The following is a 15726-nucleotide window of genomic DNA, read 5'->3' as shown; positions in this document are numbered from 1 at the left end:
TAGTAGTAGTTACGGGTGGGTGACACGGCAAAAAGATCCTATCATGATTTTAAAAAATGGACTAATTTGCACATCAGTGACTAGTTTCCTCATAATTAACATGTTTAAAACGTATGTAAAACACGAAAAGAAAACACAATTGAAGCCAAATAAGTATTCTGACCACGTTTTAACTGAAATAGTGCACTTTTGATCAAAGGTGTTCAATGAATGTAAACGTAAAAGGCAATGAACAACTACATGTGACGCTTTTTGCGACATAAACACACCAAATAGGTTATTTTAAAAGGTCAAATGAAAATGCAAACAAATAAAAAAGGATGAAAAATCGGACGGTCTGAATTAAGCGATGGATTTTACTGCGGTTTTCAAAGTGGACACATGAAATGGCAGTGCTGAAGAAATATTTACGGCTGGGCAGCTCGGAGCAGTATTTTAAACCCCTCGTATTCGACTGTTTTGACGGGAGTCACGTCTTTAACAAAATAATCAGTCACTGCCTCAGTTACATCACGTGTTGTTTTGTATTATTTTGTCTTTTTTTTTTGTTGGCTTTTCTTTTGGTGGTGGCGCGGACACCCGCAGCGGCTCCTCTTGTTTTATGTTGAGAGGCAAGAAATTTCATCTGCGCTGTATGTTACACATACAGTGCATTTGACAATAAAGCTTATCCAATCCAATCCGATCTTTCCACAGCTTGCTTGCTTTTTTTTCACAAGTTCGTCGTGTTGCCATCCGATGCCCGAACGGAGTCTCTGCAAACTCTGCATGTAACTTTGGTTTGCGTCTTGTCCTCTGGGGAAGAGTTAAACACTGCGTCCACACTGCGCAGGTGGAGTTATTTTTTTTCCGGGACTAACTCAGTTTGGCATTGGCTTTTGGCCATGGTTTCCCACTTTACCAACAAACAAAGAGGCGGGGTATCCACTGCACTGTGCATTGTGATTGGTTGGTCGGGTGCACGTCAGTGGCTCTGAGCCCCGATAGAGTTAAATGGAGTAGAATGTGCCATATCCTCCTGACAACCAGGAAATGTTGTCCAATCACATTTATTTTGATATTCCCCAATCTATGTGAAGTAATTGGACTACTCCAAAAGGAATATTTGAAATCCCACTACATTTTTTAAACAGGCTCAAATACACTTAAAACAACTCAAACAACACTTTAACGTGTTCATAAGAGTCTTATAATTAAAATGCCAACAGCATTTCAAAATGTGCTTGATAAAAAGTACCGGTATTACTTTTCCTCTTCCCATAAAAAGTGCTTGCACTGAGGGAAGCCATTTTCTTACTTTTTCTAACCCCTACAAATTTGGTATCATTGGAAAGCACTGAATGTCCTCCTTAGAGTACAAAAGGAGTTAATGCGATTGGAGGCACTGGGTGGGAGATATTTAGGTTCACAAATGTCCTCTACAGAGGACAAATTTGAACTACTGGTAGTCAGGAGGATATGGACCACAGGTGTCAAACTCAAAGCCCGGGGGCCGGATGTGGCCCGCCACATCATTTTAAATGGCCCGCAAAAGCAAATCAAAGATGACGACTTCCATGATGCTTGCTAAAATCTGTACAAAAATGTCAAATTGTCATATGTAATAAATCGATGACATAATGTAAGCATTTTCTTTTTCCCAATCCCCCCATGATGACTTACCGTATTGGCCCGAATATAAGACGGCCCTGATTATAAGACGACCCCCTCTTTTTCAAGACTCAAGTTTGAAAAAAGACTTTTTGAACACCAAATTAAATTTTACATCTGAAACAAATGATTATAAAAATATATTTGAGAGAAAAAGCATGTTATTTTGCCTCATTCCAATCGAAAGTGCAATCACATTCCTAAATGAATGGCTTCTGGTTTTTGAAATGTAAATGACATCATAACTTCTCCTCAGCTGCCGGTTAAACTGGCCGATCTTCGACCCACTTTTCTCCAGATTGTCACTATGTTTCTCCATTTTCTGTTATCTCTTCTATTATTTTCTTCTCTTTACTTTCTTACCGCTATTTTTTATTTTTCTTCTTCGTGCTACCGCTATTTTTATTTTTATTATTCGTGGCAGGGGTTCACTTTGGCCTGGGGAGTCAAGTTCAGCATTCGCTTCAATGATATCTGGCGCTATCTAGCGTCGCGAATGGGTATAATGTCTACACTCCGAATATAAGACGACCCTCACCTTTTCAGTCTTATTTCAATGCAAAAAAACACCATCTTATATTCGGGCCAATACGGTATTTGTACAGTTTCAGTCCTCACAGCCCTCCGAGGGAAACAGTAATTTTTGTGTTGCCCACGACAAATTAGCATTGTGCAAACTAGCGACAAAAGACTGTTTTGCTTTATAAAATAACACTATGAGAGCAATTAGTTATTTGACAAGTCCTTGGGAATCGAAGATTCTGACACTGTCATCTGGACATGAAAATTCCCATTTTTACTCTGCTATCTCATATAAACGTACGATAGCGAGCACATCGCACATTTCTAATAGGCAGTTATGTGTATAGTGCTCGTTTTCACAGTTGCTCGCCAGAGCTTACATTAAGTGGCATATGAGTTTTGCAGTTGACACCAAAGCCCTTTGCACACCGTGGCAAATATCAAAGATCAATGTGTTGCTATAATTAGGGAGGCTTGCATACTTTGGGCTCGCCATAAATGTGTTTAAATGTGTGTGTGTGGGGGCGGGGGGGATGACGGATCGCCTGCTGTTGGGACAACGACCTCCCCGTCAAAATCCGTGCAATAACTCGTAAGGCGTTTTTCGCCCAAAAAAAAAGACCATGTATAGTAAGGCGTTTTTAGGCCCAAAAAAGACAACCATGTATAAAGGCGTTTTTTGCCGGAAAAAACGACCATCTATAGTAAGGCGTTTTTAGAGGGAAAAAATGACAGAAAAAAACGACCATGTATAGTAAGGCATTTTTAGCCGAAAGAAACGACCATGTATAGTAAGGCGTTTTTTAGCCGAAAAAAAAGACCATGTATAGTAAGGCGTTTTTAGGCCCAAAAAAGACAACCATGTATAAAGGCGTTTTTTGCCGGAAAAAACGACCATGTATAGTAAGGCGTTTTTAGAGGGAAAAAATGACAGAAAAAAACGACCATGTATAGTAAGGCGTTTTTTAGCCGAAAAAAAAGACCATGTATAGTAAGGCGTTTTTAGGCCCAAAAAAGACAACCATGTATAGTAAGGCATTTTTTGCCGAAAAAAAACGACCATGTATAGTAAGGCGTTTTTAGCCGAAAAAAACGACATAGTATAGTAAGGCGTTTTTTGCCGGAAAAAAACGACCATGTAAGGCGTTTTTTGCCGAAAAAAACTGACCATGTATAGTAAGGCGTTTTTAGAGGGAAAAAAATGACAGAAAAAAACGACCATGTATAGTAAGGAGTTTTTAGGCCGAAAAAAATGACATAGTATAGTAAGGCGTTTTTCGCCCAAAAAAAAAAAGACCATGTATATATAGTAAGGCTTTTTTTAGCCGAAAAAAACGACCATGTATAGTAAGGCTTTTTTAGCTGAAAAAAACGACCATGTATAGTAAGGCTTTTTTTAGCCGAAAAAAACGACCATGTATAGTAAGGCGTTTTTAGGCCCAAAAAAGACAACCATGTATAAAGGCGTTTTTTGCCGGAAAAAACGACCATCTATAGTAAGGCGTTTTTAGAGGGAAAAAATGACAGAAAAAAACGACCATGTATAGTAAGGCGTTTTTAGGCCCAAAAAAGACAACCATGTATAGTAAGGCGCTTTTTGCCGAAAAAAAACGACCATGTATAGTAAGGCGTTTATAGAGGGAAAAAATGACAGAAAAAAACGACCATGTATAGTAAGGAGTTTTTAGGCCGAAAAAAACGACAGTATAGTAAGGCGTTTTTCGCCCAAAAAAAAAAGACCATGTATAGTAAGGCGTTTTTGGCCGAAAAAAACGACCATATATAGTAAGGCGTTTTGAGAGGGAAAAAACGACCATGTACAGTACAGTAAGGCATTATACATCAGTTTCTGTGAGGACATGTGTGTACCAGCGAAGTCCTTCCGCTCCTTCAACAATAACAAGCCATGGTTTACTCCCAAACTCAGGCAACTCAGGAAAGAGAAAGAGGCCGCATTTAGACGTGGAGATCGGGCACTGTACAAACACACCCGAAACCAATTGACAAAGGAAATTAACATCGCTAAGAGAAGCTATGCAAAGAGGCTGAAAAAAAAGTTCTCTGCTAACGACTCTGCATCTGTGTGGAATGGGCCTGAAAGCAATCACTAACTATAGAATGCCACCCCCCCAAACAGTGAACAATAAGGGTCTTGCTAATGAACTAAACATGTTTTTCTGCCGATTTTCTGCCATTTCCCACACACACCCATCTCTACCAGAAACTACTCTATCTACCCCCCCACCCTCTTTTTCTCCACTACAGATCCACGAACAGGACGTGAGACGGCTCTTCAAGCAGCAGAAGATCAAGAAAGCTGTGGGGCCCGACAAAGTGTCTCCCTCCTGCCTGAAAGTCTGCGCTGACCAGCTGGCTCTGGTCTTCACACAAATCTTCAACAGATCCCTGGAGCTGTGTGAGGTCCCATCCTGCTTCAAACAGTCTACCATCATCCCAGTTCCCAAGAAATCGGCAACATCGGAACTGAACGACTATAGATAGGCCTGTCGCTCTGACGTCATGAAGTCCTTTGAACGCCTTGTGCTGAACCACCTAAAGAACGTCACCGCTGGACCCTCTCCACTTTGCCTACCGGGCAAACAGGTCTGTGGAAGACGCAGTCAACATAGGTCTGCACTACATCCTCGAGCACCTCGACAGCACAGGGACCTACGCAAGGATTCTGTTTGTGGATTTCAGCTCTGCGTTCAACACCATCATCCCAGAACTCCTCACCCCCAAACTTCTCCACCTCGGTGTGTCCCCTACGATCAGCCAGTGGATCCTCAGCTTCCTGACGGGACGGACACAACAGGTGAGACTGGGAGCAACAACATCATCAACACGCACCACCAGCACTGGAGCCCCACAGGGATGTGTCCTCTCTCCACTGCTCTTCTCCCTCTACACAAACGATTGCACCTCAACAAATCCAGCTGTCAAACTCATAAAGTTCGCAGACGACACCACGGTCATCGGTCTCATCAAAGACGGCGACGAGTCCGCGTACCGCCAACAAGTGGAGCAGCTGGAGCTCTGGTGCAGCCGACACAACCTCGGGCTGAACACGCTCAAGACCGTAGAGATGATCGTGGACTTCAGGAAACATTCTTCTCCACAGTTGCCCCTCACACTATCCAACAGCCCCGTGTCAACCGTCGAGACCTTCAAGTTCCTGGGAATCGCAGTCTCCCAGGACATGAAGTGGGAAGTCAACACCATCTCCATCCTGAAAAGGGCCCGGCAGAGGATGTACTTCCTGAGGCTGCTGAGGAAGCGTGGCCTGCCACAGGTGCTACGACAGTTCTACACGGCAGTCATCGAATCAATCCTGCGTTCTTCCATCGCGGTTTGGTTTGGGGCCGCCACAAAAAAGGACAAAATCCGACTTCAACGGACAGTTAGGACGGCGGAAAAAATCGTTGGCACCGCCAACTTGCACACTACAAGAATCAAGACAAGGGCACGGAAAATCCTCCTGGATCCCCCGCACCCTGCCCACCACCTTTTCCAGCTACTCCCCTCAGGCAGACGCTACAGATCCATGCGCACCAAATCCAGTAGACACTTAAACAGCTTCTTCCCTCTAGCCATTAACTCCTTAAACAGTCACTGACGTAGTCACTCTTCTTGTACTACAAATACTGCTACTGGTTACTCTAAAATGGTTCAATGATTTTGTTGTTTACGATGATACTAATGCAGCGTGTTATACCGGAGACAAATTCCTTGTGTGTTCTACATACTTGGCCAATAAAGATGATTCTGATTCTGACAAGGGCACGGAAAATCCTCCTGGATCCCCCGCACCCTGCCCACCACCTTTTCCAGCTACTCCCCTCAGGCAGGCGCTACAGATCCATGCGCACCAAATCCAGTAGCTTCTTCTTAAACAGCTTCTTCCCTCTAGCCATTAACTCCCTAAACAGTCACTGACAAAGTCACTCTTCTTGTAGTACAAACTGTCATTGTATTGTATTCTACCACTGTTCACTTTTGCTCTGCTTGATACTTTGCACATTGCCTCACAGTTGTCACTGGGTGGCACTACGGTTCACTTACATTACGAGATGTCCTTGCATACCTATTTGTCATGTCCTTGTGTACGATAATAGTTATGCAGCGTGTTATACCGGAGACAAATTCCTTGTGTGTTCTACATACTTGGCCAATAAAGATGATATTGACTCTAATTCTGATTCTGATTTTAGCCCAAAAGTTTTTGAGCTGAAAAAAACGGCATAGTATATAGGAAGGCGTTTTTGGCCCGAAAAAAACGACATAGTATAGTAAGGCGTTTTTGAGCCGAAAAAAACGACATATATAGTAAGGCGTTTTTGTCCGGAAAAAAACGACATAGTATAGTAAGGCGTTTTTGAGCGGAAAAAAACGACAGTATATAGTAAGGTGTTTTTGAACCGAAAAAAACGACATAGTATAGTAAGGCGTTTTTGGCCTGAAAAAAACGACAGTATAGTAAGGCGTTTTTGAGCCGAAAAAAACGACATAGTATAGTAAGGCGTTTTTGAGCCGAAAAAAACGACATAGTATACTAAGGCGTTTTTGAGCCGAAAAAAACGACATAGTATAATAAGGCGTTTTTGAGCCGAAAAAAACGACATAGTATAGTAAGGCTTTTTTTAGCTGAAAAAAAACACATAGTATAGTAAGGCGTTTTTGAGCTGAAAAAAACAACATAGTATAATAAGGCGTTTTTGGCCCGAAATAAACGACATAGTATAGTAAGGCGTTTTTGAGCCGAAAAAAACGACAGTATAGTAAGGTGTTTTTGAGCCGAAAAAAACGACATAGTATAGTAAGGCGTTTTTGAGCCGAAAAAAACGACAGTATAGTAAGGTGTTTTTGAGCCGAAAAAAACGACATAGTATAGTAAGGCGTTTTTGGCCCGAAAAATCGACACAGTATATATAGTAAGGCGTTTTTGGCCCGAAAAAAAAAACGACATAGTATAGTAAGGCGTTTTTGAGCCGAAAAAAACGACATAGTATAGTAAGGCGTTTTTGGCCCGAAAAAAACGACATAGTATAGTAAGGCGTTTTTGGCATGAAAAAAACGACATAGTATAGTGAGGCGTTTTTGGACCGAAAAAAATGACATAGTATAGTAAGGCGTTTTTGAGCCGAAAAAAACGACATAGTATAGTAAGGCGTTTTTAGCCGAAAAAAACGACCATGTCACTTTCGCCGAAAGAAACGACCATGATTAATAAAAAAACACAACTCCACTGCTCTACGTGGTGCTTTGGATTAGTGGTAGCGTGATGGAGTGCCACACCAGAGGTTGAGTGTTCGATCCCTGGTTGTTGCAACAATGTCTACTCTTTAACCGCCAAATACAACTTATTTGAGGAAAAACCCTAAACAACTCAAAGGTTCATTGCGGTGGGTTAGCTCAGTGGTAGAAAGCTGAAGTCCCAAATCCAGTGGTTGGGTGTTCGATTCCCAGTGTTTGCAACAAGGTCACATTTTTCTTAAACCACTATTTGCAGCTTTATTGAAGACAACACAAAACAAACAAGAAGTTATGTGGTGGTGTGGCTCAGGGGTAGAGAAACCATGTCCCAAACTAGCGGTTGGGTGTTCAATCCCCAGAGGTTGCAACCATATCCCTTCTTTCTTTGACCAACATGATAAGTAAGGCTTATTGAAGTCGTTTTTTGTATAGTAAAGCGTTTTTGGCCCGAAAAAAACGACATAGTATAGTAAGGCGTTTTTGAGCCGAAAAAAACGACATAGTATAGTAAGGCGTTTTTCAGCCGAAAAAAACAACATATTATAGTAAGGCGTTTTTGAGCCGAAAAAACGACAGTATAGTAAGGCGTTTTTGAGCCGAAAAAAACGACATGGTATAGTAAGGCGTTTTTGAGCCAAAAAAAAACGACAGTATAGTAAGGCGTTTTTGAGCCGAAAAAAACGACATAGTATAGCGTTTTTGAGCCGAAAAAAACGACATAGTACATATAGTAAGGCGTTTTTGTCCGGAAAAAAACGACATAGTATAGTAAGGCGTTTTTGAGCGGAAAAAAACGACATAGTATATAGTAAGGTGTTTTTGAACTGAAAAAAACGACATAGTCTAGTAAGGCGTTTTTGACCCAAAATAAACGACATAGTATAGTAAGGCGTTTTTGGCCCGAAAAAAACGACATAGTATAGTAAGGCGTTTTTGACCCGAAATAAACGACATAGTATAGTAAGCCGTTTTTGGCCCGAAAAAAACGACATAGTATAGTAAGGCGTTTTTGACCCGAAAAAAACGACATAGTATAGTAAGCCGTTTTTGGCATGAAAAAAACGACATAGTATAGTAAGGCGTTTTTGAGCCGAAAAAACCGACATAGTATAGTAAGCCGTTTTTGGCATGAAAAAAACGACATAGTATAGTAAGGCGTTTTGGAGCCCAAAAAAACGACATAGTATAGTAAGGCGTTTTTGGCACGAAAAAAACGACATAGTATAGTAAGGCGTTTTGGAGCCCAAAAAAACGACATAGTATAGTAAGGCGTTTTTGGCACGAAAAAAACGACATAGTATAGTAAGGCGTTTTTGGCCCGAAAAAAACGACATAGTATAGTAAGGCGTTTTGGTGCCGAAAAAAACGACATAGTATAGTAAGGCGTTTTGGAGCAAAAAAAAACGACATAGTATAGTAAGGCGTTTTTGAGCCGAAAAAAACCGACATAGTATAGTAAGGCGTTTTTGAGCCGAAAAAAAAACGACATAGTATAGTAGGGCGTTTTTGAGCCGAAAAAACGACATAGTATAGTAAGGCGTTTTTGGCACGAAAAAAACGACATAGTATAGTAAGCCGTTTTTGGCACGAAAAAAACGACATAGTATAGTAAGGCGATTTTAGCCCGAAAAAAACGACATAGTATAGTAAGGCGTTTTTGAGCCGAAAAAAACGACATAGTATAGTAAGGCGTTTTTGAGCCGAAAAAAACGACATAGTATAGTAAGGCGTTTTTGAGCCGAAAAAAACGACATAGTATAGTAAGGCGTTTTTGAGCCGAAAAAAACGACATAGTATAGTAAGGCGTCTTTGAGCCAAAAAAAAACGACATAGTATAGTAAGGCGTTTTTGGCACGAAAAAAACGACATAGTATAGTAAGGCGTTTTTGAGCCGAAAAAAACGACATAGTATAGTAAGGCGTTTTTGAGCCGAAAAAAACGACATAGTATAGTAAGGCGTTTTGGAGCCGAAAAAAACGACATAGTATAGTAAGGCGTTTTGGAGCCGAAAAAAAACGACATAGTATATAAGGCGTTTTTGGCCCGAAAAAAACGACATAGTATAGTAAGGCGTTTTTGGCACGGAAAAAACGACATAGTATAGTAAGGCGTTTTTGAGCCGAAAAAAACGACATAGTATAGTAAGGCGTTTTTGACCCGAAAAAACGACATAGTATAGTAAGGCGTTTTTGAGCCGAAAAAAAAACGACATAGTATAGTAAGGCGTTTTTGAGCCGAAAAAAAAACGACATAGTATAGTAAGGCGTTTTTGGCACGAAAAAAACACAGTATAGTAAGGCATTTTTTAGCCGAAAAAAACGACATAGTATAGTAAGGCGTTTTGGAGCCGAAAAAAACGACATAGTATAGTAAGGCGTTTTGGAGCCGAAAAAAACGACATAGTATAGTAAGGCGTTCTGGAGCCGAAAAAAACCCGACATATTATAGTAAGGCGTCTTTGAGCCAAAAAAAACGACATAGTATAGTAAGGCGTTTTTGGCACGAAAAAAACGACATAGTATAGTAAGCCGTTTTTGAGCCGAAAAAAACGACATAGTATAGTAAGGCGTTTTTGAGCCGAAAAAAAACGACATAGTTATAGTAAGGCGTTTTGGAGCCGAAAAAAACGACATAGTATAGTAAGGCGTTTTTGAGCCGAAAAAAACGACATAGTATAGTAAGGCGTTTTTGGCACGAAAAAAACGACATAGTATAGTAAGCCGTTTTTGGCACGAAAAAAACGACATAGTATAGTAAGGCGTTTTTGAGCCGAAAAAAACGACATAGTATAGTAAGGCGTTTTTGAGCCGAAAAAAACGACATAGTATAGTAAGGCGTTTTTAGCCCGAAAAAAACGACATACTATAGTAAGGCATTTTTGAGCCGAAAAAAACGACATAGTATAGTAAGGCGTTTTGGAGCCGAAAAAAACGACATAGTATAGTAAGGCGTTTTGGAGCCGAAAAACCCCCGACATATTATAGTAAGGCGTTTTTGAGCCGAAAATAACGACATAGTATAGTAAGGGGTCTTTGAGCCAAAAAAAAACGACATAGTATAGTAAGGCGTTTTTGGCACGAAAAAAACGACATAGTATAGTAAGCCGTTTTTGAGCCGAAAAAAACGACATAGTATAGTAAGGCGTTTTTGAGCCGAAAAAAACGACATAGTATAGTAAGGCGTTTTTAGCCCGAAAAAAACGACATAGTATAGTAAGGCGTTTTTGGCACGAAAAAAAGCGACATAGTATAGTAAGGCATTTTTGGAACGAAAAAAATGACATAGTATAGTAAGGCGTTTTTGGCACGAAAAAAACGACATAGTATAGTAAGGCGTTTTTGGAACGAAAAAAACGACATAGTATAGTAAGGCGTTTTTGGCACGAAAAAAACGACATAGTATAGTAAGGCGTTTTTGAGCCGAAAAAAACGAAATAGTATAGTAAGGCGTTTTTGAGCCGAAAAAAACGACATAGTATAGTAAGGCGTTTTGGAGCCGAAAAAAACGACATAGTATAGTAAGGCGTTTTGGAGCCGAAAAAAAACGACATAGTATATAAGGCGTTTTTGGCCCGAAAAAAACGACATAGTATAGTAAGGCGTTTTTGGCACGAAAAAAACGACATAGTATAGTAAGGCGTTTTTGGCACGAAAAAAACGACATAGTATAGTAAGGCGTTTTTGAGCCGAAAAAAACGACATAGTATAGTAAGGCGTTTTTGACCCGAAAAAACGACATAGTATAGTAAGGCGTTTTTGAGCCGAATAAAAAACGACATAGTATAGTAAGGCGTTTTTGAGCCGAAAAAAAACGACATAGTATAGTAAGGCGTTTTTGGCACGAAAAAAACGACATAGTATAGTAAGCCGTTTTTGGCACGAAAAAAACGACATAGTATAGTAAGGCGTTTTGGAGCCGAAAAAAACGACATAGTATAGTAAGGCGTTTTGGAGCCGAAAAAAACGACATAGTATAGTAAGGCGTTTTTGGCACGAAAAAAACGACATAGTATAGTAAGGCGTTTTTGGAACGAAAAAAACGACATAGTATAGTAAGGCGTTTTTGGCACGAAAAAAACGACATAGTATAGTAGGCCGTTTTTGGCACGAAAAAAACGACAGTATAGTAAGCCGTTTTTGGCACGAAAAAAACGACAGTATAGTAAGGCGTTTTTGAGCCGAAAAAAACGACATAGTATAGTAAGGCGTTTTTGGCACGAAAAAAAACACATAGTATAGTAAGGCGTTTTTGAGCCGAAAAAAAACGACATAGTATAGTAAGGCGTTTTGGAGCCGAAAAAAACGACATAGTATAGTAAGGCGTTTTGGAGCCGAAAAAAAACGACATAGTATATAAGGCGTTTTTGGCCCGAAAAAAACGACATAGTATAGTCAGGCGTTTTTGGCACGAAAAAAACGACATAGTATAGTAAGGCGTTTTTGGCACGAAAAAAACGACATAGTATAGTAAGGCGTTTTTGAGCCGAAAAAAACGACATAGTATAGTAAGGCGTTTTTGACCCGAAAAAACGACATAGTATAGTAAGGCGTTTTTGAGCCGAAAAAAAAACGACATAGTATAGTAAGGCGTTTTTGAGTCGAAAAAAACGACATACTATAGTAAGGCGTTTTTGGCACGAAAAAAACACAGTATAGTAAGGCGTTTTTGAGCCGAAAAAAACGACATAGTATAGTAAGGCGTTTTGGAGCCAAAAAAAACGACATAGTATAGTAAGCCGTTTTGGAGCCGAAAAAAACGACATAGTATAGTAAGGCGTTTTGGAGCCGAAAAAAAACGACATAGTATAGTAAGGCGTTTTTGAGCCAAAAAAAACGACATAGTATAGTAAGGCGTCTTTGAGCCAAAAAAAACGACATAGTATAGTAAGGCGTTTTTGGCACGAAAAAAACGACATAGTATAGTAAGCCGTTTTTGAGCCGAAAAAAACGACATAGTATAGTAAGGCGTTTTTGAGCCGAAAAAAACGACATAGTATAGTAAGGCGTTTTGGAGCCGAAAAAAACGACATAGTATAGTAAGGCGTTTTTGGCACGAAAAAAACGACATAGTATAGTAAGCCGTTTTTGGCACGAAAAAAACGACATAGTATAGTAAGGCGTTTTTGAGCCGAAAAAAACGACATAGTATAGTAAGGCGTTTTTGGCACGAAAAAAACGACATAGTATAGTAAGGCGTTTTTGGCACGAAAAAATGACATAGTATAGTAAGGCGTTTTTGAGCCGAAAAAAACGACAGTATAGTAAGGCGTTTTTGAGCCGAAAAAAACGACAGTATAGTAAGGCGTTTTGGAGCCGAAAAAAACGACATAGTAAAGTAAGGCGTTTTGGAGCCAAAAAAAACGACATAGTATAGTTTTGGAGCCGAAAAAAAACGACATAGTATAGTAAGGCGTTTTTGAGCCGAAAAAAACGACATAGTATAGTAAGGCGTCTTTGAGCCAAAAAAAACGACATAGTATAGTAAGGCGTTTTTGGCACGAAAAAAACGACATAGTATAGTAAGCCGTTTTTGAGCCGAAAAAAACCACATAGTATAGTAAGGCGTTTTTGGCACGAAAAAAACGACATAGTATAGTAAGGCGTTTTGGAGCCGAAAAAAACGACATAGTATAGTAAGGCGTTTTTGGCACGAAAAAAACGACATAGTATAGTAAGGCGTTTTTGGCACGAAAAAAACGACATAGTATAGTAAGCCGTTTTTGGCACGAAAAAAACGACAGTATAGTAAGGCGTTTTGGAGCCGAAAAAAAACGACATAGTATAGTAAGGCGTTTTTGGCACGAAAAAAACGACATAGTATAGTAAGGCGTTTTTGGCACGAAAAAAACGACATAGTATAGTAAGGCGTTTTTGACATGAAAAAAACGACATAGTATAGTAAGGCGTTTTTGACCCGAAAAAAACGACATAGTATAGTAAGGCGTTTTGGAGCCGAAAAAACGACATAGTATAGTAAGCCGTTTTTGGCACGAAAAAAACGACATAGTATAGTAAGGCGTTTTTGGCACGAAAAAAAACACATAGTATAGTAAGGCGTTTTTGAGCCGAAAAAAACCGACATAGTATAGTAAGGCGTTTTGGAGCCGAAAAAAACGACATAGTATAGTAAGGCGTTTTGGAGCCGAAAAAAAACGACATAGTATATAAGGCGTTTTTGGCCCGAAAAAAACGACATAGTATAGTAAGGCGTTTTTGGCACGAAAAAAACGACATAGTATAGTAAGGCGTTTTTGGCACGAAAAAAACGACATAGTATAGTAAGGCGTTTTTGACCCGAAAAAAGCGACATAGTATAGTAAGGCGTTTTTGAGCCGAAAAAACCCCGACATAGTATAGTAAGGCGTTTTTGAGCCGAAAAAAAAGACATAGTATAGTAAGGCATTTTTGAGCCGAAAAAAACGACATAGTATAGTAAGGCGTTTTTGAGCCGAAAAAAACGACATAGTATAGTAAGGCGTTTTGGAGCCGAAAAAAACGACATAGTATAGTAAGGCGTTTTGGAGCCGAAAAAAACGACATAGTATAGTATGGCGTTTTGGAGCCGAAAAAAAACGACATAGTATAGTAAGGCGTTTTTGAGCCGAAAAAAACGACATACTATAGTAAGGCGTCTTTGAGCCAAAGAAAACGACATAGTATAGTAAGGCGTTTTTGGCACGAAAAAAACGACAGTATAGTAAGCCATTTTTGAGCCGAAAAAAACGACATAGTATAGTAAGGCGTTTTTGAGCTGAAAAAAACGACATAGTATAGTAAGGCGTTTTGGAGCCCAAAAAAACGACATAGTATAGTAAGGCGTTTTTGGCACGAAAAAAACGACATAGTATAGTAAGGCGTTTTTGGCACGAAAAAAACGACATAGTATAGTAAGCCGTTTTTGGCACGAAAAAAACGACATAGTATAGTAAGGCGTTTTTGAGCCGAAAAAAACGACATAGTATAGTAAGGCGTTTTTGGCACGAAAAAAACGACATAGTATAGTAAGGCGTTTTTGGCACGAAAAAATGACATAGTATAGTAAGGCGTTTTTGAGCCGAAAAAAACGACATAGTATAGTAAGGCGTTTTGGAGCCGAAAAAAACGACATAGTATAGTAAGGCGTTTTGGAGCCGAAAAAAAAACGACATAGTATAGTAAGGCGTTTTTGAGCCGAAAAAAACCCCGACATAGTATAGTAAGGCGTTTTTGGCACGAAAAAAACGACATAGTATAGTAAGGCGTTTTTGGCACGAAAAAAACGACATAGTATAGTAAGGCGTTTTTGACCCGAAAAAAACGACATAGTATAGTAAGGCGTTTTTGACCCGAAAAAACGACATAGTATAGTAAGGCGTTTTTGAGCCGAAAAAAAAACGACATAGTATAGTAAGGCGTTTTTGAGCCGAAAAAAAACGACATAGTATAGTAAGGCGTTTTTGGCATGAAAAAAACGACAGTATAGTAAGGCGTTTTTGGCCCGAAATAAACGACATAGTATAGTAAGGCGTTTTTGAGCCGAAAAAAACGACATAGTATAGTAAGGCGTTTTTGACCCGAAAAAACGACATAGTATAGTAAGGCGTTTTTAGCCCGAAAAAAACGACATACTATAGTAAGGCGTTTTTGAGCCGAAAAAAACGACATAGTATAGTAAGGCGTTTTGCAGCCGAAAAAAACGACATAGTATAGTAAGGCGTTTTTGGCACGAAAAAAAGCGACATAGTATAGTAAGGCGTTTTTGGAACGAAAAAAATGACATAGTATAGTAAGGCGTTTTTGGCACGAAAAAAACGACATAGTATAGTAAGGCGTTTTTGGAACGAAAAAAACGACATAGTATAGTAAGGCGTTTTTGAGCCGAAAAAAACGACATAGTGTAGTAAGGCGTTTTTGACCCGAAAAAACGACATAGTATAGTAAGGCGTTTTTGAGCCGAAAAAAAACGACATAGTATAGTAAGGCGTTTTTGAGCCGAAAAAAAACGACATAGTATAGTAAGGCGTTTTTGGCACGAAAAAAACACAGTATAGTAAGGCGTTTTTGAGCCGAAAAAAACGACATAGTATAGTAAGGCGTTTTGGAGCCGAAAAAAACGACATAGTATAGTAAGGCGTTTTGGAGCCGAAAAAAACGACATAGTATAGTAAGGCGTTTTGGAGCCGAAAAAACCCCGACATATTATAGTAAGGCGTTTTTGAGCCGAAAATAACGACATAGTATAGCAAGGGGTCTTTGAGCCAAAAAAAACGACATAGTATAGTAAGGCGTGTTTGGCACGAAAAAAACGACATAGTATAGTAAG

At 39.6% G+C, this 15726-nt stretch overlaps 1 protein-coding gene across 7 annotated transcripts in view; it reads right to left on the bottom strand.

Annotated features, from left to right (window-relative positions):
* gyg1b (glycogenin 1b) overlaps positions 1-15726 on the bottom strand; it is a 111372-nt gene that overhangs the window by 4166 nt on the left and 91480 nt on the right. The gene's annotated exons all lie outside the window — the stretch shown is intronic.

This window comes from Hippocampus guttulatus, chromosome 21 (genome assembly GCF_054856545.1).
Source record: "Hippocampus guttulatus isolate MCC_2025c chromosome 21, RoL_Hgut_1.0, whole genome shotgun sequence".
NCBI lineage: Eukaryota > Metazoa > Chordata > Actinopteri > Syngnathiformes > Syngnathidae > Hippocampus > Hippocampus guttulatus.
Note: the sequence above shows the minus strand (reverse complement) of the source record. Positions and strands in the feature narration are given on the sequence as shown.